A 22,348-nucleotide genomic window follows, 5' to 3' on the forward strand; every position below is an offset into this window, starting at 1 on the left:
TGACAAAATTTCCATTCTAGCCAACGGAGAGCAGAGCTTATGTTTCAGAATCAGAAGTTGAAAACCTACCTAGATCGTAACATACCTAGAGGCTAAGATAAATTAACATTTCAAAGTAATACATCTTCGGACAAATTAAGAACAAATCCAGAAAACAAGCAGCAAAAGACAAAAAAAAAGAACAAGAATAATAAGAATGATCAGAGAAAACATAGTAGAGGGCTTCCCAGCGTGAATATAAATAAAACTAAATTAAAAACAGACTTGTCATTTGTAAGTCCCCATATCCCAATTCCTTAGGATTACTTCAGCTAGATTAAATTTACTTGCAACATAGGGGATCTGACATCCTAATGAAGCCGTTGTTTAAACCGAGTAAAATAGTTTAGCCAGTTGTCAATTATTAAGATTTGAATAAACAGGAATATGTAGCCTACATTTAAGGTAAAGAAAAATATTTTTTCTTACTTTTTTCTTCAAGCTCCTTACAGTTTGTATAAATTTCAGATACGATGAATGCGTGAAAAATTATATGCATACTAACTTTGTCAATAGGTTAGGCATTCGTGAGTTGCTAAAATTATGGTAAGCATATGCATATGTAAGAAGAAGATCAAATGATATATGATATGATACGATATAATTTATTAACACTAAAAACCCTACTGGGCCATGGTTAATACACAATACAATTCAAAAATAATAAATAAAAACACCCTTATTATAAACAAAACAAAAATAAAAATAAATCTAAAGAAAACGATCTCTATGGTCCATGCCTAGTCCAATAAACCTTCCCAAAGTATTTATCCCCAAAAAATTTCTATCTCTTAATATATTACCCACCCATTCCTCCCTTTCGAACCACCCCGGAAAAATTTCCTCTCTCAAACCTCTTAACTCCTTACATAAACATAAAAAATGAATTAATCATCATTTTCGTCCCCACACATCGGACAAAAATGCATACAAAGAATTGCTGTATTGGATTGGCTGAATTACTCCAGAAGTGATACATATGTCTCATTTCTGCATAGAATAGATGATTGCTGTATTTGGATAGAGGTAATTCCATTCAAAATATTTGCAAATAATTACATGCTAGGTAAACAATCACTTTCCAAACAAACCTATATGTAGTAGCCAACCATTTTCCAAAAATGCCGCGTAATTTTTCAAAACAGTGCTTGATATAGGTGAACAAGGGCTTTAATGACCGCCAGGAGTTCATATTTTAGCTGATTTCTATATTTTTTGGCTCTTTTTTCTTAGGCTATAAACAAAAGCCAGCTAATTTTGTGGGTTTACTATTACTTTTTGGACTGATTTCCATCAACAGGTGGTTTTCATAATGCATAGTCTGGGCCATATTTGAATCATTAAGGGGAAAGGGGGGGGTTAATGACCAATTAGATTTATTTTCGGTTGAAGTTCCTTTGGTTCTGAAACTTTAATTGAAGTGTCTTCCTGAGTGGGAGTTTTTAGCAGATGAACATAAAGAAAAATAATATCTCGGACTAAGGATCAATACAACAAAATTTTCCTTCAGAGAATTATTGCCCTTGATAAACTACCCTTGGTCCTCCAAAGTCAAAATTTAAAATTTACTTGCTCCCCCTCCCTCTTGAATACCCCCGCCAAGTTTCAACTTGATCCCTTGAGCGGTGAATTTTCCTTCCCAAGAAATATCGAATCATGTATTTTGATAACTTATATACTGTTTTGATTTCGTTCAACATTTCCCTCGCGCTTCCCTGAAAGTTGCAATTTAATACCCTAAGCTGTTCCTGAGATATTGCAGATGCGTCATTCTGAAAACATGACAATACGTAGGGTCTTTTCATTGATCTTGCTACTTAAACAGGGGTAAATCATAAGTTTTATAGGGGCTTATAGAACAAAAAATATTATTTTGTTTAGTTTGGAAACAAAAACTGGCTAGCTCTCCCCTGCCTCCAACACTAATTTTAAATTTCCCTTGCCCCACTTTCACCCTTCCTTTGTCCAACAGGATCTGAAATTTTCAACTCCATCCCTGAGACGTTCCCAAGATATTGCAGTCAGGGTATTTCGATGAGGTGGGTCCAAATAGCGTCTTCGGAAATGAGTTTTCGAAGAGTATCTGAGCTCGCTCGAAATCACAGTTTATATAATTAGCAGTAAGTTTACCGCAGATGATTTCTGGCTCCTCATTCTCGGTGCGAACAAAAAGCTCCTCCCACTTATTTGTGCACTTATGGATCAGTCAATGAGAAATGGTTAGAAAGTGCATTATTCGTAATTGCGAAAGCAGAAAAAAACTTGGTAAGCCGGCCAAGTGGTTTGCAACTGTCCCATCTCATAGATATGACTTAATTTATATACAAATTATGACAATCTATGATTCATATACAGTGGACTCAACTGATTGGCCTATGTAGGATTTTATAAAAAAAGGGGGCGGGGGATTGATGAAATTTGTGAAAATAAGGATTTTTTCTTCTTCTAATAACTGGTGAAATAGGTGTGATGGTTTCAGGGGTGGATCCAGGATTTTTTAGGGGGAGGGTGCAGAATAGGTTGATCCGATAAACTTACGTTAGGAGCAAGTTTAATTAATGCAAACTTGCGTTAATTAGGTAAATTAAACTACTTTAGACTACTGTAGGGGGGTACCCCTCGCCCCCCCTCTGGATCCGCCACTGGATGGTTTATCATTTTTTTTCACGTCGTGATATTTATTTTCTATGATATTTATTTTCTAGATAATACTAGTTTCGTTTTCAATAAATGTTTTCGTATGAAATGGGCATAACTTTCCTGAAATTTAAAAAATAAAGACCTCTGTTTGAAAATATTTTCACTTTGTGAATTTATATAGCGATAAGGGTTCCTGATTGATACCAATTTTAGGACTTGGTTTCTAATTATTGGTTGCTGTGGTATAAGTTGCCACAATAGCCCTATCCAAGAAAATACCAAACGTCTGTTAATAAGTGTTTTTCGTAAAATTCTTAGGGAGTTTTCAGGAAATTGAAGGACATCACACATTTTAGTTGTAGACCTAAAATTTTACGGGGCTTTACGCTAGAAATGCTCCTATTATAGAATATTCTTCCAGTTTGTTTACCAGAAAATAAATACCAGAAAATAAAATAAATAGGAGGGGAAAGCCTAGGCTTCTATTTCTACTGATCTTAAGTTTAATATGGCCTTTACTTTTCTTTAAAAAAAACTTTTTTTTCGTAAAGTTTTCGTAGTATATATAGCCATATATATATATATATATATATATATATATATATATATATATATATATATATATATATATATATATATATATATATATATATATATATATCGGCGCGTACAAACAGCTCCTCTCATTTGATCTGCCATTAGCGGTCCAATTACTCTGGAATAGGTATTTTGGCAGAACTTTCTCAAAATGCCTTTGAAACCAACTTGAGACTTCGAAACCTATTTTTAATTCCTAAAAACATATAATAATAACATTGCACTACTAATTACCGATTTTCATGTATGTATTGGAATAAATTAATTTAAAATTAGTTTCTTCAAAATTAGTGTTCCAACGTTGAAGCCAAGTTTCGCGTTCAAGAGAGATCTGACTTGTCTACCCATGAAAAGATCTAATGTCGCTTATGTTTATACGTTCTCTGGAGCACTCGCACCTCGGTCCGGGTTTTTATAATGGGTGAGATAGGGAAAGGTCACACTGCTAATTATATAAACTGTGCTCGAAATACAGCAAATCGGAAAGAAAAAGTTTTTGGCCCATTTCCAGGCCTCCTATATTTGTCGGTAACCGGGGAATGCTATAGCAGTCCCCGGTTCCCGACAAATCGTCAGATTTTCTTGCCACAAAGAACTATCTCTGGAAATTTCGAACTAAAGTTTGGGCACCTAGAATCAAACATTCCGCGCTTTCCACTACAAAACTTAAGGGATTGCGAGATTCATGTCATCACCGAAAGAATTTTGATTAGACCTTTTTACTATTTTGAACTAGATGGCAATCTCAAAATTTTGATTGGATGTCTTGGGGGGCAGGTAGCAAGAAACGGCTTGGGAGGAGATGGTTGCCCTCTAATCACTTTCGACTATAAACAAGGGTACTAAAACTCTCAATTTCCAATTGAATGAAGCCCCCCCCCTCCGAAGTTTCTACAACCACTCCTTCCGTACGAAGTGATCTGCGGAAAAAACATGGTTATCAGTTTAGTGGTTGACTACTTCTTTAAGAAACATACTAATAACATATAAGTGCAGTGGTATCATTAGATTCCTTAGCTTAGGGTCTTTTCATATACCATGGTCACTTTTCTGGTAATGCCCCTCCCCCTTGATTGTCCCATATAATATACTGTCCCCTAATAATATATTTCCCGTTGATTGGAATAGTGATACATCATAGGTTCCTAGTTAAACCTTGAATTTTGCAGTCTCTCGACTGTGGTTGATTACAATATTTATGAAAATAGTATTTGAAATGATTTTAAAAATAAAATACCAATGTAAGAAATATGTTAATTCTATTAATTGAAACACGCTGCATATTGTAAAGTAATAATTTCATTGTGTTAATTTTTTCTTTTAGTTTTTACTTATTTTTAGGACTATATCTTGTACCATTAATAAGTTAGGATGCATTATTAGAAAAGCGACCATGGTATTTGGAAAGAACACGAAATAAGGAATCTAATAGTACCCCTTTAATTTTATTAGAATGTTTATTTTAGGATTGGCCAACCACCAAACTGATGCCTTAACATGGAATCACTTCGCTCTTTACTTAAGTAGCGCTACCGCGCTGCCTAAGTGACCTTTTAAGAAGCATGCTTTATGTAAACTATGTAATATAAACAACATTTTGGTTAGATGATTGTTATGTGGCCTTAAGGTTAAAATGACGAATGCTTATGCATACCCGCTACGCTGAGTAGTGGATCTACTAGTTTCCATCGTTGATTCCAAGTGTGTAAAATGAGGATTAGCTTTTACTTTTCGTCGGTTTGTCTGCAAAAATAGAATTAGGTAATTTTAATTACATCTTCAAACTTTTCCTGGCAAATTTCAAGATGAAGACTTTAGGCTTTCTCTAAAAATATTTTAGTTAGATAAAAAGGTAAATTTTCCGATTAACTTGCTACTGGATTATATTTTTGGCCCTGGATTCATTACCGAAAGTTTCATTTTCCTAACCTAATAAACTAATGGCGAACCCACAAAATCAAACCGAGTTTATATAGTTGGCTAGTAGATTTAAATTTGAAATAAAAACCTTAATGTGGCTCTCCAGGGATGAGATAGGTATATGCGTGTCTTCTATGCAATAGGCCTATTCTAAGCCTTAGAAATAGCAAAGGAGTAGAGACTGGAGCTCGTAAACCTGTAACCAGGGCAAAAGATAGCAAAAAGCCCTCATCATGATGTTTACCCTCAACTCAACTACTTTCTAAGATAGAAAAAAACTCCTCATATAGAATTTTAGGTAAATTTTCGTTGTTCATATTATTGACTTACGAATAAAGTAAACATACCATTTGATGCCTTTTTTTATGCTCTTTCCAAATATAATAATCATTTTTTCCCGAAAATGAATTTTACCCCACCCCTATATATACCAAGTCAGGGTATATGTGTGCACATTAGGGGGTGGGGGTGGGGGAAAGTTTAAACTTACCTCTCATTTACATCGGAGATAAAATTCTGATATATATTACCTAAGCTGATTGAAAATACCACCCCCCCCCCTATGTGCAAATATATAACCCAAATTATATGGTAAATATTTACCAAATCATATTATTGAGTTACGACTAAAGTGAATATACGACTCGATGCCTTTTTTATGCTCTTTACGAATATAATAATCATTTTTGTCGGAAATTTAGCCCCCACCCCTATATATACCAATTCAGGGTATACATTTGCACATTAGGGGGTGGGGGGGGAAGTTTAAACTTACTTCTCATTTACATCAGAAATAAAATTACCCCACCCCCTAATGTGCAAATATATACCCTGAATTGGTATATATAGGGGTGGGGGCTAAAATTCATTTCTGACAAAAATGATTATTAGCCTATATTCGTAAAGAGCATAAAAAAGGGATCGAGTGGTATATTCACTTTAGTCGAAACTCAATAATATGATTTGGTAGATATTTACCAATGATATATTTCCCATCTATTCTGTCACTTGTCTTTGTCTTGTCTCATTCTAAGATGAAAGAAAGTAACGAAGAAAGAAACCAGTTTGTGCTCGAGTTTTACACAGCGTAAACGTGAGTGAGTGGCGCATAATACACAAGTACCCAAATTCCTTCCCCCTACGGAAATAAAAAAAAACTCAAATAAAATTCTCAAATTTGGAAAGCCTTATTTTCCACGGGGGGTATTTTCCGGGGGGGTATTTTCCGGGTGTTTGTGTTCCGGTCCCGGGTGGTTTATTCTACGGGGGGGGGGGTGTATTTTCTGGGGGGGGGGGTAATCACCGGGGGGAGCGTAAACGAAACGCCGGCAACCATATGTATATATATATATATATATATATATATATATATATATATATATATATATATATATATATATATATATATATATATATATATATATATATATATATATATATATATATATATATATATATATATATATATATATATATATATATATATATATATATATATATATATATATATATATATATATATATATATATATATATATATATATATATATATATATATATATATATATATATATATATATAAATAAAGCGCAGCATATATTAAATACGTAACCTAGCGCTTAAAAAAAGACCCAAACATTCAGTATATGGTGAGGTAGCAATGCATTTATATGAGAATTTGGCTGCAAAGCAAACATTGGCAATAAGGTTTGAAAGTTTTCCAGAGCCTTCACCCTTCTTTGTATATTCTAATTTAAAGACAATAATGGTAATTCATTAAGTAATATCGTGTGAAGTCTGAAATTAAGCGTAATTGTGATCGTAGGTTTGCTTTTTCACTGGTTTAATCAAGGAGTCGTGCACTTTCTGTTGCAAATACTTACTAGTAAAAATGTATCCGACCCTACCTTTGGCAATACTTCATAACAGACTATTGACTCTTTGTCAAAGCCTATAGCTCAAGCTTAGTGCGTCCAGACCACTTTCCTTAAGAAGGGTCATAACACTATACAAGTGCTTTAGTGCAAAGTCTTTGTTTTTTTTCGTTGGTGGTCCTTTTGACAATTCTTTGGGGAGTGGAGGGTTCACAATACTTCGTTTTGTGCAGGTGAGGCCCTCACCAAGGTTCCTTCAATCTCATTCCCCTTGATACTATCTCTTGTTCTAACGAGGAGTGACATCAATTTCGAGCACCGGCTTCATCCTCTTCAAGGCCCAAAAAGCCATGATGAAGAAGTCGAGGATCAAATGCATAGAATTTTGTTTTTAAATATACACGGAATTTTCAACAAAGAGTTTTTTTAAACCTCAAGACCAAAGGGTCAATCAAGACTTTTACCGGGGGGTTTTTGAAAAGCTTAGAAAAAAGGTAATTCGTGTAAAACCAAACATCAAGAACAACTGGATGTTGTGTAACGATGCCCGTAATGCTCCTTGTCGCACACCAATTTCAATAAATAAGTTTTTGGCAAGTAAAAACATTACTGTGGCTCTTCAGTCTCCTTATTGACCTACTTGAGTCATTGTATCTTTTCTTTCTTCCCGAAGTTGAAAAATAACTTCATTTTGGGATATTTGAAAATATTCAAATGGCTGTAATTGACTAGCTGAAACGTATCCCAATATAGGAGTTCCAGCTCTGCCATGAGGAGTGCAAGAACCATCTCCAGCTCTGTCTGACTTCAGAAGGAGCTTATATTTAGGGTTACTATATACAATTGTATTTCCAATTGAATAAATATAAATAACTAAAATTCAGTCACATTATTTGATTTATAGACCTCCTTTTTTCAAATTAAAGTAAAGAGTACCATTAAATTTCAAACCGACCAATAATTATTGTTTATAAGGGCTTTTATTGTTATTCTTTATGAGGGCGTTGCAGCCCTCAACTCTGCGTTTTTTTGCACTAAATTTTGATTTTTTCCCCAATGTTTCAAGAATGATTCAGTACAGTGCTGCCTAAGTAAAGAGCCATATGCCTTTTATGTGCAACGATTTTTTCCCTCGGCGGCTTTCAATGGAGGAAGTGATCTTCGAAACATAAGAGGATGCTCATTTGATTTGAAACTGAAAGTTCTAGTGTCCCTTTTAAGAGTCAAAAGCATGGGCGCCCATAATCTGAATTCCAGGGGGGGGGGGCAAACCTCGTCTAATTGGCACTTTTAATGCTATATAATGAAAATCTCAGAACAAAAACATAAAAATAAGGCAACATCATTCAGCCAGGGGGGGGGAGGCGCCCCCCCTGCACCCCTTATGGGTGCCCATGGTCAAAAAAGATTGGTGGGCAGCCAGTCATTCCTCTTTGCATTTTTTTTGCTACCCGTCCCCCTGTAAATAATTTCTGTTCGTTTTAAGTTTAATGTTGCTCCTTATTTTCAGTTGAAAAAACGTTTTTTTAAACTTTATTTCTGATCGTTTTTCAACTAAACCTGGGAGATATGGGTCCCCCTCCATAGAAAATTCCTTACCCTTTGAAAATTTCTCCATGGAAAGTTCCTCCCAGGTAAAATACTCCCCCATGGAAAATCCCCCGGACAATTTCATCCTTGCCAAAAATTCCCCCTCGAAAATTTCTTGCGGACGGTTCTTGCTGAAAAAGTGTATATAGCATTAAGTGAAATAGACATTAATTTCTGACCATTTTTTAAATCATAGCGGAACTTTCAACTATGCTGAACAAAATGGCTCTCAAAATTTGGGTTGGAAAAGGGGTGTGGAATGGGGCTATTTGCCCTACAGTCTTTTTGGTCAATTAAAAAGGGCGCTATAACTTTGAATGTCAGTTTGAATGAGCCTTCTCTCAATATTCTAGAACATCGGTTCGATACTATCACCACTGGGCAAAAAATTCCCCTTTTTTGAAAATCAGGGAAATTTTCTCAGGCTGGTAGCTTTTTATGGTAAAACTAAACTTAATAAGTCCTATATATTTGGAATCAGCATAAAGAGCTATTTCTTTTTATGTATATATAGATATCAAAATTGAACAAATTGCACAAAATTGCTGTTGATCAAAAATTTTGACTGATTATTAAAATTTTGTCCAAAAGTTAAAATAAAACCCAATTTTAATTCTTAAGCAGAAAAACTGAAAAAAAACTAATAAACTTTAGTGATATTTCTAATATCAACCACTAATAAACGCGGCTCTGAAAGTTTATTAAAACTGCTCTTTTAAAATAAAAAATAAGTATATTAACAAGTGCTATGATGAATGGTAAGAACTGCTCTCAGTAGTAGTATTCTTGCAGGGCCCATAGACTGGCATTAAATCAGTTTCAAATACAGCAGTGCATAAAATACAACCTATGCTCTACCCTCCCTGAAACATAACGATTACGCAAAAACCCGCAATTTTCCCCTAGGTAATGCATTAAGGGATCTTGCCTTTGGTAACCCCTCTCCCTTCAGATGGCTCGAAGCCTCCTTGGGGTACAGTCATGGATAAGGCCATGTCTATTAACCGTAATAACAAAAAGGCCTGAGACACGCGTGATGCTTTTTTTTACCGAGCGTTTGTTTTACTAAGCGTTTTTTTTTGTTGTTTTTTTTGCCGTTGTTACTATAGTGCGTACACACCGGGGGGTAGACATTCTACCGTCATAACGTCAGTCAATCATAATAGATCTTATAGTAGGTGATATTATGAACCATATTAGCATTTTAATAGTTATTATGGATAATAGTTTAGGTCACATAGATTGGATTAACACTCACTTTTTACTTTTGATAAATAGACTTTGATTTGTTTAGAGTTGTAGAAAAGGGTCAATTTGGACCCAATCTCCCGACACTTCAATTTACCTTGACTTTCTGGGGACTTCCTAATCAAAACATATCCCTGTTTTTTTTTCTTTTTTTACAATTGCCCTCTCCCTTCCCAGGGAAAGAAATTCATTTATGAATTCAAATTTTGTTAGTTTTTTTTTTCATGAAACACCCTCTGTAAACAAGATTTCCAGAAAGCCGTTTAGCAAAAAAAAAAAAATAATAATATGCAAATTTCGATTAATTATTCATCTGCGGTGAGCCAAAATCAAAGCTCCATTAATTCAAAAACGTTCAAAAATTAAATAAAAAAAATTAGTTTTTTTAGCTGAAAGTAAGGAGCGACATTAAAACTTAAAATCAACAGAAATTCTTCAGTACATGAAAGGGGCTGTCCCCCTCCTCAACGCCTCGCTCTTTACGCTAAAGTTTGACTCTTTCTCGCAACTTTATCTTTTAATACAAAAGAACACTTTAGCGCAAAGAGCGAGGCGTTAAGGAGGGGACAGCTTCTTTCATATACGGAATAATTTCTGTTCGTTTTAAGTTTTAATGTCGATCCTTACTTTCAGTTAAAAAAAACTTTTTTTTATTCCATTTAGTTCAACCGGCCCCCGTCTTGGTGTTGGCGTTAAAATAAATTTATTTGCCGTTTTTTTGTTGTAGTTACAATGGAAGGGTGTATTGCTGCCGTCGGCGTGTTTTTTTTTTTTTTTTTTTTTACCGAGCGTTTTTTTTTTCTTTTTAACCGCCCAATGTGCACGTCGCAACACTATCCTATTTACCTCTAAGATACACTCGGTAAAAAAAATAGCCAAGTGCGTCTCAGGCCTAATGCTAATGGTTTGACGAACACATGAGTCCACTAAGGAGTTATTGGTATATATTGGCGATTACTAAGTAGTTCCTGTTTGTGTTTTTTTTTACTATAGCAAGAAGAGTAGCACCCCTCTCTCCCAAAATATAGCAATTACGCAAAAATCCGCGATTTTTACACAGGGAACGCATAAAGGGACCTTTTTATAGTTGACCTCACTCCCTTCAAATGGTTCGAACCCTCCTTGGAGTCCAGTGTTGGATAAGGCCATGTCTGTAAACCGCAATCACAATAATATGTTCTAAAGTTCGCCGATGAACAAGTCCACAAAGATGTTATTGGTATATATTACCGATTACTGAGTAGTTCCTTTTTGCGTGTTTTTTGGCAATAACAAGAAGTGCAGCATTTAAAATAATTATTGCTGATGGTATTCTTAAGTTCATTGATCGAGTTTGGTAACGCTGGTCAACAGTGATTCTATCAAACATACTATCATCACTACTCACTGTGCAATTTCATCTCCTGGTTCTTCAAATCAAGTCAGAAATTTTCCACAGTTTTTACGTAGTTGTAATCTTTATTGTTTGCATTTAGATCTTTATTATATATTTAACCTTTATTATAGCACTTAATTTCTTCATTGTTGTTTTTTTTGGCAAACTTGGATGTTTCATATTAAAAAAAAAATGATTCTTTAAGAAGTATTTGCACTTTACTAGCCTCACTATTTTTCTAGAAAATAAATAAAGGTACTTACGTATTTTAGAGACCACACTCAAGAAGTGATGTTATGTCAACCATAATGAAATAATACTTTAGTAACAAAATTATGGAAACAGCAACAGAGAATCATGGAATGCAGGCCGCCCAGAACGCATTATATTAAATACCTAACCTAACCCTACCGACCCTATATATTAAATATTCAATTAAAATATACGTGTGTAGTAGTTTATCTCACTAAAGCCAAGCTAAATATTTCCGAGTGCACACAGAGAAACTGGTTTTACAACAGATCAAGAACAACAGTGTGGTCGCTATAATACATTTATACCGAAAAAAAATTGTTTCAAGCTGAATTGTGGCTATTTATTTGAAAACTAATGTTCTCTTATGACTTTGCCCTCCCTCATTTGTACTCATCCCATCTGGATCTTTGCTAAATATCCCGCCTATTTTTAAACACCATAATCTCGCCCGGATGCAGAGAGGAGGACGATGGCTAGGGTTCAGTTTCCTTAAAGTCTCAAGATTTTTACAAATTCCCACATAACTATTGCATTGGTAATTTGATTTTTTTGGGTTTCCCTGTCATTTTTTAATTTCCACCTTTACCAAAAATAATATATGTGCAGTAAATCCACTGAAACACCCCTTCCTTATTCACATTTCATCACTGGCCATGTTTGCTCTTAAATTCAAGCACCTCTCGGGATTTACTTATTAAAAACAATAAAATATCAAAAAGGAAAATTCAGCATTGAATAGAAAAAAAAAACTTTGGAAAAGTGACAGTAGTCCTCGACTGGTCGCATTCAATGTTCATGTCTTTCGAGTAATTTTGACGCTTAGTTTCAAAATTGAGTTACTCGGTCGGTTTCTTAGTTCCCACTTCTAACTATTATCGTCTACAAATAATCATGTAACTTCGTCCGCTTTTCTCTCCAATTAAAAACATATACAAAGTGAAAGTATAAAACAAGCCCATTATTTGACATATAACATGGATTATGCAACGCCTTAAAGGATAGACAATTTTAGTAAATTGCTTGAATTTGAGAGCTTGCTGCTGCTCCAATTTTGTACTTTGGACCGGACAAACCTAGTGCGTTTGAACTTGGGAACAAGTTAGCTTTTTTACAGGAAAGGTGGCATTTTCTTAGTAGGCCTAAATGTTTATATTTCTAAAACATGGACGCTCAAAGAAATTCTTTGGTCGTGCCACCAGGTAGTGCGTTGAATGAAATTGGATGAGCTAAACATAAATAAATGAGCGTTAGTTGACGGAATTTCTAGTTTGAAAGCTGGCGTAAACGGTTTTTAGTTTGGAAAATGTTATGTCTACTGGCCTTTTAGACATAAATTTGTCAAGCTGATTCACATTCACTGACTGTCCGATTAATTGTCTTATCTCTGGTCTGAGCCGAAAGGATATTTTAGACTTTACATGGTGCATGGTATGAGCGTTAGCTCACCTGTTCGTTCACTTAATACAAACCTGAGATTAATTGAGTCGCGTCATGCGAACATTTTCTCAACTGTTCGTTAGTTTATTTTTTAAACAGTTCGTGGTAAGGAACTGTAAGTAAGGAGCGATGCGTCTCTATAGTAACCGAACTCTAAAAGACGTAATTTTGATATCAATAAATGAATAAAAAGAATCGGCTTTTTATGTTGATTCCAAATATATAAGATCCATGAAGTTTAGTGTTACGCATCAAAAGTTACGAGCCTTAGAAAATTTGCCTGATTTTCGAAAAAGGGGGAAATCAAGGCCGTAGGGGGTGGGTTTAACCCCCTCCAAAATGTCCGGGAAAATTGCTTTTTTCAACACTTTGACCTTTTTATGAAACTCGCATATTTTAAGCTTACCAAATCACAAGGTCACTATAATTACCGGCTTAGCCTCAACTAGTTCCCGTTGAGTGAACAATAGAGTCAATTATTAGGATTAGGCAGCATATCTTCTTCTTCAGCTCAGCCTTCTCTTAGCTGGTGCAATCCAATCCCATGTCAGTTTGTATCTAACACTGAAACAATGAGGAAGCGAGAAGCGGATAACAATTTATTTCGATCGTGCCGTGATAAAAATTTTAGTCTCAGAGATGTCAAGTTAGTTGTTTTGAGCGCCTGAGCGTTTTATCTTGAAAAACTGTCAGTGAACCGGGGATCATTGTCTTAGGACTCTTAGGTGTAGCTTCGGGAACGCCTTATACCAGCTCTACGCTCAAAAGTTTTCTCCAGGGTCGACGACTCGTCAGCGTAGGAGACTTCCCAAGGCGGCAACCATCTTCAGATCCCACAAAACGACATTGGACAAGCTGTCAACAGGAACTGTGACAGATACTGCGAAGTTACAGTTACTTGAATCTCCGTGGCTGCCAGACGAGAGCTACTTGTTTCTAGCATCAGGCAAACGTAATTTAAGGTTTCAGCTAAGCTGGATGGCTCGTTTTCCGTGGTTTTTGTACTCGGATAAATTTAAAGGTTGCTTTCTGCAAATACTGTGTAATCTTTGTAGCTGAATGCTCCGGCAAAAGAAATCACCAAAGGCTTGGAGCACTGTCCTAAAACCATTTACAGCGTGGAAAGACGCAATTGAAGTTTTCGCTTCTAACAGTAAATTGAATTTCCATATAGGAAGTACTGTGCTTGCGGAGGGCTTTGTAGCCGTACAGAAAGGTAAGCAAGACAACATTCTCTTCAGGTTAGATGATGCTCGAAAATCTCAAGCAAAAGAAAATCGCATGAGACTCAAACCGGTTGTTGAAACTATTGTTTTTTGTGGTCGACAGCTGCTAGCCCTTCGTGGTACGACTGATCACGGTCCTCTGCGTCCCGAAGAAAAAGAACCGGCTTTAAACGATGGAAATTTCCGTGCTCTTTTGAGAATGAGAATGCGATATGGTGATAATGACGAGCTGAAAAAGCATATTGAAAAAAGTGTGGGAAATGGGATGAATCTGTCCCCAGTTGTGCAAAATGAGCTTATTGGTGTTTGTGGAAAGATGATTCAAGCTGATACTGGTAAAAGGGTAAACGAAAGTGTGTGCTATTCAGTTTTAGCGGATGAAACATCTGACATAAGAAACACATAGCAGCTGTCCATTTGTGGTCAGTATGTTTCAAACAGAGCTTTGCGCGAAGATTTTCTTGGGTTTGTTCCCGTCTCAGATTTAACCGGACAAGGTCCGGCCACCACAATATTAGAAACCGTGAAAAACCGTGGTTTGGATTTGTGCAAGCTTGTAGGACAGGGGTATGACGGAACAGCTGCTATGAGTGGGTGCCTGAGAGGTACTCAAGCTTGGATTAGACAGCAGTATCCACGAGCAATTTATGTCCACTGTGGAGCACATACACTCAACCTGGCGATCGCTTCAGCTTTCTCCATTCCAGTCATGAAAACACGTTTTGGGACAATATCTCTGATCTGCAACTTTTTTGGCTTATCCCCCTCTGGTGAGATAAAGTAATATATTTATTTCAAAAATATTACTGTCACAAACACATATAGGGCCAAATTCGGACTTAGGAGTTGACAATATACAGGATAGGGCTAAAACTGGCAAAACTGAAACAACAACGATTAAATAGAAAAATCATAATGAACAATCATTTAAAAGTCAATAATTAAAACTGTAAAAAGTCAATTGAAAAGTTAAAAAGATAAAAACTGATCAAACTAAACTTACACAAATACGAATCGGAAAAAGAATTATAACGGACATAAAAAAAAGGGAGGGGGGGAATAAACGCATATACACAGAAAAAAAAGAGCGAGACATAAATGCATATGAATTAAAAGAGACACTAAGAAAGTGTCAATAATCCAACTACAGTAAGTCAATAAAAGAGTTAAAAAATAAAAACTGGTCAAGAAAGGGGGGGGAAAAAAAAAGAGAAAACAAGGAGCTAGTGGTATATTTTAGTCATTTTTTCAGTAAGCCCGGGGACAAAAGTTCTTTCGTATCTCGAATTAACGCCGTGAATGGGGGACAAAAAAGGGAGGGGCTCAGAAACAGCTCGAGACGGCCGTAATAGGGACTGGGATTGATGTTTGGGGAAAATACTTGCCGTCCGAGGGTTTGTTATGGCATTTTTTGCAAAACCGAGGCACAAATTATTTCTTCGTCTCTCGAGGGTCTCTAGGTTTGAAATATTTAACAAACACAAATACGGTATCTTGCCCTCTTTAAAAATAATTCTTAAAGCTCTCTTTTGGACACTTTCAATTTTTTATGTTGCTTCATTAGAGCGGCCAGGGTGCCTCACAGGACAAGCGTACTCTAATATGGGACGCACAAAAGAAATGTATACTTGTAGTAAATGTGATTCGGGGCAACTGAATTTATTTAAAAGTTTAAGGAGGGAAAGCGAGGAGTTTGCTTGTTGTAGGATATTATTTATATGGGCATCCCATTTTAAATTAGAAGTAATTGTAACACCAAGGAGTTTAAGAGATGTGACAGAAGTTTCAGGAGGTATAGGAGCAAGAAAAAGGGGAGGGGATTTAAGGAAACTTACTGAGACTATTGCGGATTTAGAAGGGTTAACAGTCATGTCAAGGGACGAGGCCTCAAAGGCAATATCTTGGAGTATGCCCATTGGGTTGCTAAAGATGTTTTTATGACATAACTCTAAAACTGTCAAGTCATCGACAAATTTCCATCTATTGTTGTAAAGGGTTGAAAGGTTATTAATCATAAGTGAAAAAAAGAGAGGGCCTAGAATATTCCCTTGAGGAATGCCATTAAATATGGGGGGATAATCTGAGAAACAATTTAAATATTTAACTGCTTGAGATCTATTAGAAAGAAAAGAGGCAACAAGCTTAACAAGGAAAGTTTCAATGTGGAATTCATTTATAAGTTTATCTATGAGTAAATTGTGGTTAATCAAATCGAAAGCTTTTTGAAGATCAATAGAAATTAGATTAAGCCAAGTGTTAGGTTTTTCAAGTAATTTACTCATGGTATCAACAAGATGGATCAGATAACGAGAGGTTGACGTGGATTTAAGATGACCATACTGTCTAAGATGGATGAGGGGGAGGAATCTCATCTTAAGCCAGTCTGCGAGAAAACTTTCATACAATTTTAAAAAAATCGAGGTGAGGGTAATAGGACGAATGCCATCAAAACCAGGCTTCCCATTTTTCTTTTGATTGGGGTAATAAAGCCTTGTTTCCAATATTCAGGGAACTATCCAAATTCGGTAATTTAATTAAACAGGGTGGATATGGGTTTTGAGAGGTAATCACTGAAAGCTTTAATCAGAGGAACAGGAATATCTAAAGGGCAAATGCTTGATCGTTTTAGTTTTTCAATTTTTTTTACAACATCAAGTGGAGAAATATGTGGGAGTGAAAAAGGATCAGGAATATCTGGAAATTCGTAAGATAGTGGCGGGAGACTCTGGACAATGGAATCCAAAAACTTATTGAGGTTATTAGCTGTGGTGTTTGGAGGTTCATTTATATTAAAATTTAGTTGTTCTTGACTCTTGCCGGTAAGTTTTTTAATTTCAGAGTACCAGTTCTTTGGTTTATCATGGCACAAGTATTTTATTTTATTTTTATAATAGGCTCGGGCAGCTTTTCTAATTTGACTTTTTAATTCCTTTCTTAACTTATTTGCTTCATCTAAATTACTCCTCTTAAATAAGCTTATTTTCGTGCGGATTAATAATTTTATGTGACTATTTATGTAAGGTTTATCACTGGAGCACTTTCTGATTTTTTTTTTCTGGGAAACATAATGAATAGGAATCAATTAGTTTTTTGTGAAAAATCAAAATTTTGCCATCAAGGTTATTAGAATTATAAAGGTCTGACCAACTTTCACTGGTCAGCCATGATCCAAAAGAAAAAAGTCCTGCGTCACTGAGGGGACGGCAAACCCCAAAGGAGGTAGTAAAGGAATGTTCAATGGCTGAGGAGGGAGAAAAAAGAAGACAATCGTGGTAACTGCCTCCTAGTGGTGGCAGTGCTTGCGGGGAGTTATAAAACTTACTCATATTTGAACAAATAACATCCAGAGAGGTGTTACCTTTTGTTGTAGATATTTTAACCAGTTGTTTAATATTAAGAGAGGTGCAGATAGAGTCTATCCTCAGGTCATTCGCATCACCAAGTAAGAAAAGACCAGCGTTCGGATACTTTGATAACACAAAGTCAGCACTTATAAGAAATTGTTGGATAGATCTTTGTAGTATCTTTGAGTACCTGGTACCCAGGTACTCAAAGATAGAATTCGAGAATGCATGCCGGAATCTAGAAAAAACTACTCTCATTACTCTTTGTGATACACGGTGGGTGGAGAGGCACGATGCCGTTAACCTCCTTGTTGAGCTCTATAAGCCAATTTTAGAAGCACTGGAGGAGCTTCAAGAAGGAAACGCAAATGATGAGACTTCCGCAAAGGCCCATAAGTTAGCAAGCTCAATTTTTGACCAGTTTTTGACCAGTTTATTCTTAGCAAAAGAACTCCTTGGTCTTATGTTGCCGCTGTGTAAAGTTCTTCAAGCTGTTGACTGTGACTTGGCGCTTGCCTGCGACCACGTTGAAACTGTGGTTCAGACAGTTGTGGGCCTACGCAAAAACGCAGATTTTTTGTTCGACTTGTTGCATTCAAAACTTGAAGATTTTGCCAGAAATCTGAAGATAGAATTGATGTTTCTAAGAGTTGGTCGCTGTCAAAATGACCACAATGACATCGGTTAACCGAACACGAACTGAAATTGTGGAAAACGTAGTGGCAGAACTTTAACAACAAAGAAAGACCAGTCTCGGCTTTGGCTGCACTTGATATGCGCAATGCTGATTTCTTTCCAAACATCAGCCGCCTTCTTACAATTGTAGCTACTTGGCCTGTTTCAACTTCTACACCGTAAAGGACATTCTCTACCTTGCGACGGCTTAAGACATGGCTACGAAATACAACCAGTGAAGAACGTTTGACAGGTCTAGCGTTACTGTCAGTGCACAGGGATGTTGATATTGACACTGATACAGTTATTGACATGTTCGCAACTCAAAAAACACGTCGATTTGATTTTGTTCTGTGAATTCATTTTGTAACTATTAGGCTAAGTTTCTGAACTTCTATATACAGTATTTTATGTTCCTATCTATTGTCTTCTTTACCGTTAGAGATGGATCAGGTCCGACCCGAGGAGACTCCCCCCCCCGAAATAATTTCCTGAATACGGCCTTGGGGGAAATACCCCCTAAAATTCAAGAAATTTTAATGAAAATCAAATATTCAGATTTAGTTTATTCGAGAACCTTGATTTAGAAGTTTCAAGTTTCCATCTGCAAAAATGTGGAATTTCGTATTTTTTGCCAGAAGAAAGATCACGGATGCGTGTTTATTTGTTGTTTTTTCCCCAGGGGTAATTGCATCGAACCAATAGTCCGAGACAGGGTTTTTACTAGCCAAAATGTTTGGGGGGGGGGAAGGGATTTTCCCTGCTAGCTGGTCATTTTTACCGACTTTTTTTTTCAATAGTTAGCATAATGTCCGTTTCAAATACAATCCGTGAAATTACTGCACGAGTCGGTAAAACCGCTTCGTTTCCCAATGGAGATTCAGATTTCGGCACATATAATATCACTGTTTTAATGCTCTTTATTAAGCCAAATGGAAAACTGGGACATCATCTGTAAACTCATTGCAGGGGTCGGTAAAATTACTGCGTTTTCCGACCGTTTTTCCGAAATTTCCCTCTTTACGCTAAAGATTGCCTCTTTATCACGACTCTACTTTTTAAAGTAATAAAAAACTTTAGCGTAAAGAGTGAGGCGTTGAGGAGAGGACAGCCTGTTTCTTATACGGAATAATATCAGTTCGTTTTAAGTTTTAATGTCGCTCCTTACTTTCAATTAAAAAAAAAAAATTCTGAACATTTTTGAATTAATCCAGGTTTTGATTTTTTTATTTAATTCTGTCAATGAACAACCGATAAACCTAGTTTTGAGTAAACATCTGAAAACCATTCTAAGACTCTGCATTATTATTTTAATACTAAAAACTCAGTTTTATTTAAAAACACGGTGACCTATTGAAAATGAGATGGTTCCTGAATTAAAATGCATACGAACTGCAAGTAAGTAGTCAGTCGGCCCAAAAGTAACTGAAACTCTAGAAAGCGGAATGTTGATAACAGTCTATATATCAAAGAATTGGCTATTTATGCTAATTAAAAATGTATAAAATTCAATGAGTTTACGAAATGTGGAAACGCCCCCAAAAAGTCAAGTGATCTTAATTAAAATCACAACATCAGATTCAACATATCAAAGAACTATATTTCAATATTCCATCTTCTGTCTACAAAAATCTAGAATTTTATAACAAAATTTTTGGCCAGGAGAAAGATCACACATGTGTGTTTATTTGTTTGGTTTTATTTTGTTTTTCTTTCTTTGTTCAGGGGTGACCGTACTGTACTGAACCAATAGTCCTAGAACATCGAGAGAAGAATCATTCGAACGGAAATCAAAAGCTCAAGATAGTTGAAAGTTCCAATAATTATACCTTTGGGGATGAAATGATCCACATAGCCCCCGAGGTAAGGGCTGTAACTCACATAATTTCCCCATTGTTTACAATGGGGAGTTTCCCCAGTGATATTAATATTTATAATATATAGTATTTGTTTTTGGGAAATATACGGAAAGTTTCTTTGAGGGTATTTTACACTGGAAGAATTTCCCGGGAGGAGGAAAATTTCCGGGGGGGGATTTTACCAGGGGAAATTTTACACGAGGAAGGGGATGGGAGGGGATGTCCTGGTGTGATTAGGAAAACGGTCAGAAATTAAATAAAAAAAAAACTAATTTTTTCAACTGAAAGTAAGGAGCAACACTAAAACTTACAATACATTCTTAGACCACACTGGCTATATATGACAAATGAAACTCAGAGAGGAAAGAAAATAACAAAATGAAAAATAAAATAAAAAAAGGTGAGTGTCTGTTCTGTCTTTGTCGGGTAAACTTCGAAAGGTTAGATTTTTGTTTTTTTTTCTCTCTTTTTCTTTTTTGTTTGGCACTGAGGATGACTTGGCGGAGGTCCTTGTCGAAATATTTGCTTATTTCTCCTTCTTCATGGTTTTCCACTGGCTGACAAAATCCTCGTTTTTTCACTTTTTTTTATTTATTTTTCATTTTGTTATTTTCTTTCCTCTGTGAGTTTCACTAAAACTTACAACATTCAGAAATCATTCCGTGTATGAGGCAGACTGTCCCTTTCGTAACTCTCGCTCTTTGCGTTAAAATTTGACCCTTTGTCACAATTCTTCTAGAAATATTGCTCAGCAGGGGGTTTTCATCCCCAGAGGCTTAGTTACTGGACCTTTCAACTCTGCTGAACAAAGTGGCTATCTCAAATTTTTATCGGACGTCTTTGGGGGAATAGGGGGAGCGGGGCTGTTTGTCCTAAAATCACTTTTGACTCTGAAAAGGGCATTAAAACTTTTGACTTCCAATTGAATTAGCCCCCTACAAAGTTTCTACGACTTCTACAACGTCTTCTCTACGCAGAAGAAAATAAGTTCTTCTCAAGGCAGAATTTTTTTCTGTCTTGGTGAAAAAAATGCATAGAGCCCATTTTGCTCTTAAATTAGGCAGCGCTATTGCGCTTAAAGAAGAAGAGTAAATAGCTCCATTAAACCAAAATTGAGCTAAAACAAATTAAAATAATTTTCCAATGTTAAAACTACCACAAATCACCATCAGTAAATAAATGAAACCCAAAACGAACATAAATCCAATAGTTCGTGGTAACGAACTGTGTAAGGAACTGTGTTCTGTGTGTGTAACGAGCGACCGGGCTCAATAGTAACCAAAACTCTAAAAAACGGAATTTTGATACCAATAGATACATCAGAAGAATCAGATTTTTATGCTGATTTCAAATATATAAGTTTCATCAAGATTCCTATCAAAAGTTACGTGCCTGAGAAAATTTGCCTGATTTTCAAAAAAGGAACCCCCCCCCAAAAGTCATAGAACCTTAATGAAAATCACGCCATCAGATTCAGCGAATTAGAGAACCCTACTTCTACTAGGAGGTTTCAAGCTCCTATCTGCAAAAATTTTGAATTTTGCATTTTTTGCAAGAAGAAAGATCACAGATACGTGTTTATTTTATTTTTTTTTTTTTTCAGGGGTGATCGTATCGACACAGTGGTCCTATGATATTGCAAGAGGGCTCATTCGAACGGAAATTAAAAGTTCTAGTGCCCTTTTTAAGTGACCCAAAATAATGGAGGGCAACTAGGCCCCCTTCCACGCTCATTTTTTCCCAAAGTCACCCGATCAAAATTTTGAGATGGCCATTTTGTTCAGCATATTCGAAAAATATAAAAACTATGTCTTTGAGGATGAGTTAATCCCCCACTAACCCGGGGGAAGGGCTGCAAGTTATGAAATTTGCCCAATGTTTACATATAGTACTGGTAATTGGGAAGTATACAGACCTTTTCAGGGGGATTTTTTACGGTAGGCGGGGGGTCGGGGGTTACTCGGGAGAATATTTCCATGGGGGAAGGGATATTCCTATTAAGGGGGCGCCAGATTTCCCAGCATTATTTAAAAAAGCGATAAGAAATTAAATGAAAAAAAAAGTTTTTCAACTGAAAGTAAGGAGCAACATCGAAAATTGAAACGAACAAAAATTATTGCGTATATGATTGGGTTCGCCCCAAAGTCAATACCTCGCTCTTTATGTTAAAGTTTTTTTTAATACTTTCATAAGAGCTATTTATTCTAATTAACGGCCTTTGTGATTAAGGGGTAATTTTTAAAGATTTTTAACATAATTTTAACCTTAA

General features: G+C 36.0%; 1 protein-coding gene across 1 annotated transcript in view; it reads left to right on the top strand.

Moving 5' to 3' along the window:
- Positions 1-4,930: 4,930 nt before the first annotated feature.
- The window catches only part of LOC148945205 (uncharacterized), a 149,826-nt gene continuing 132,408 nt past the window's right edge, over positions 4,931-22,348 (top strand). The window contains exon 1 of the mRNA XM_089098604.1: positions 4,931-5,037. The gene's annotated coding sequence lies outside the window, so the exon portion shown is untranslated. The remainder of the gene's footprint in view (positions 5,038-22,348) is intronic.

The sequence above is a fragment of the Artemia sp. Qi Xiang Cuo genome, chromosome 13 (genome assembly GCF_049724085.1).
Source record: "Artemia sp. Qi Xiang Cuo chromosome 13, ASM4972408v1, whole genome shotgun sequence".
Taxonomy (NCBI): domain Eukaryota; kingdom Metazoa; phylum Arthropoda; class Branchiopoda; order Anostraca; family Artemiidae; genus Artemia; species Artemia sp. Qi Xiang Cuo.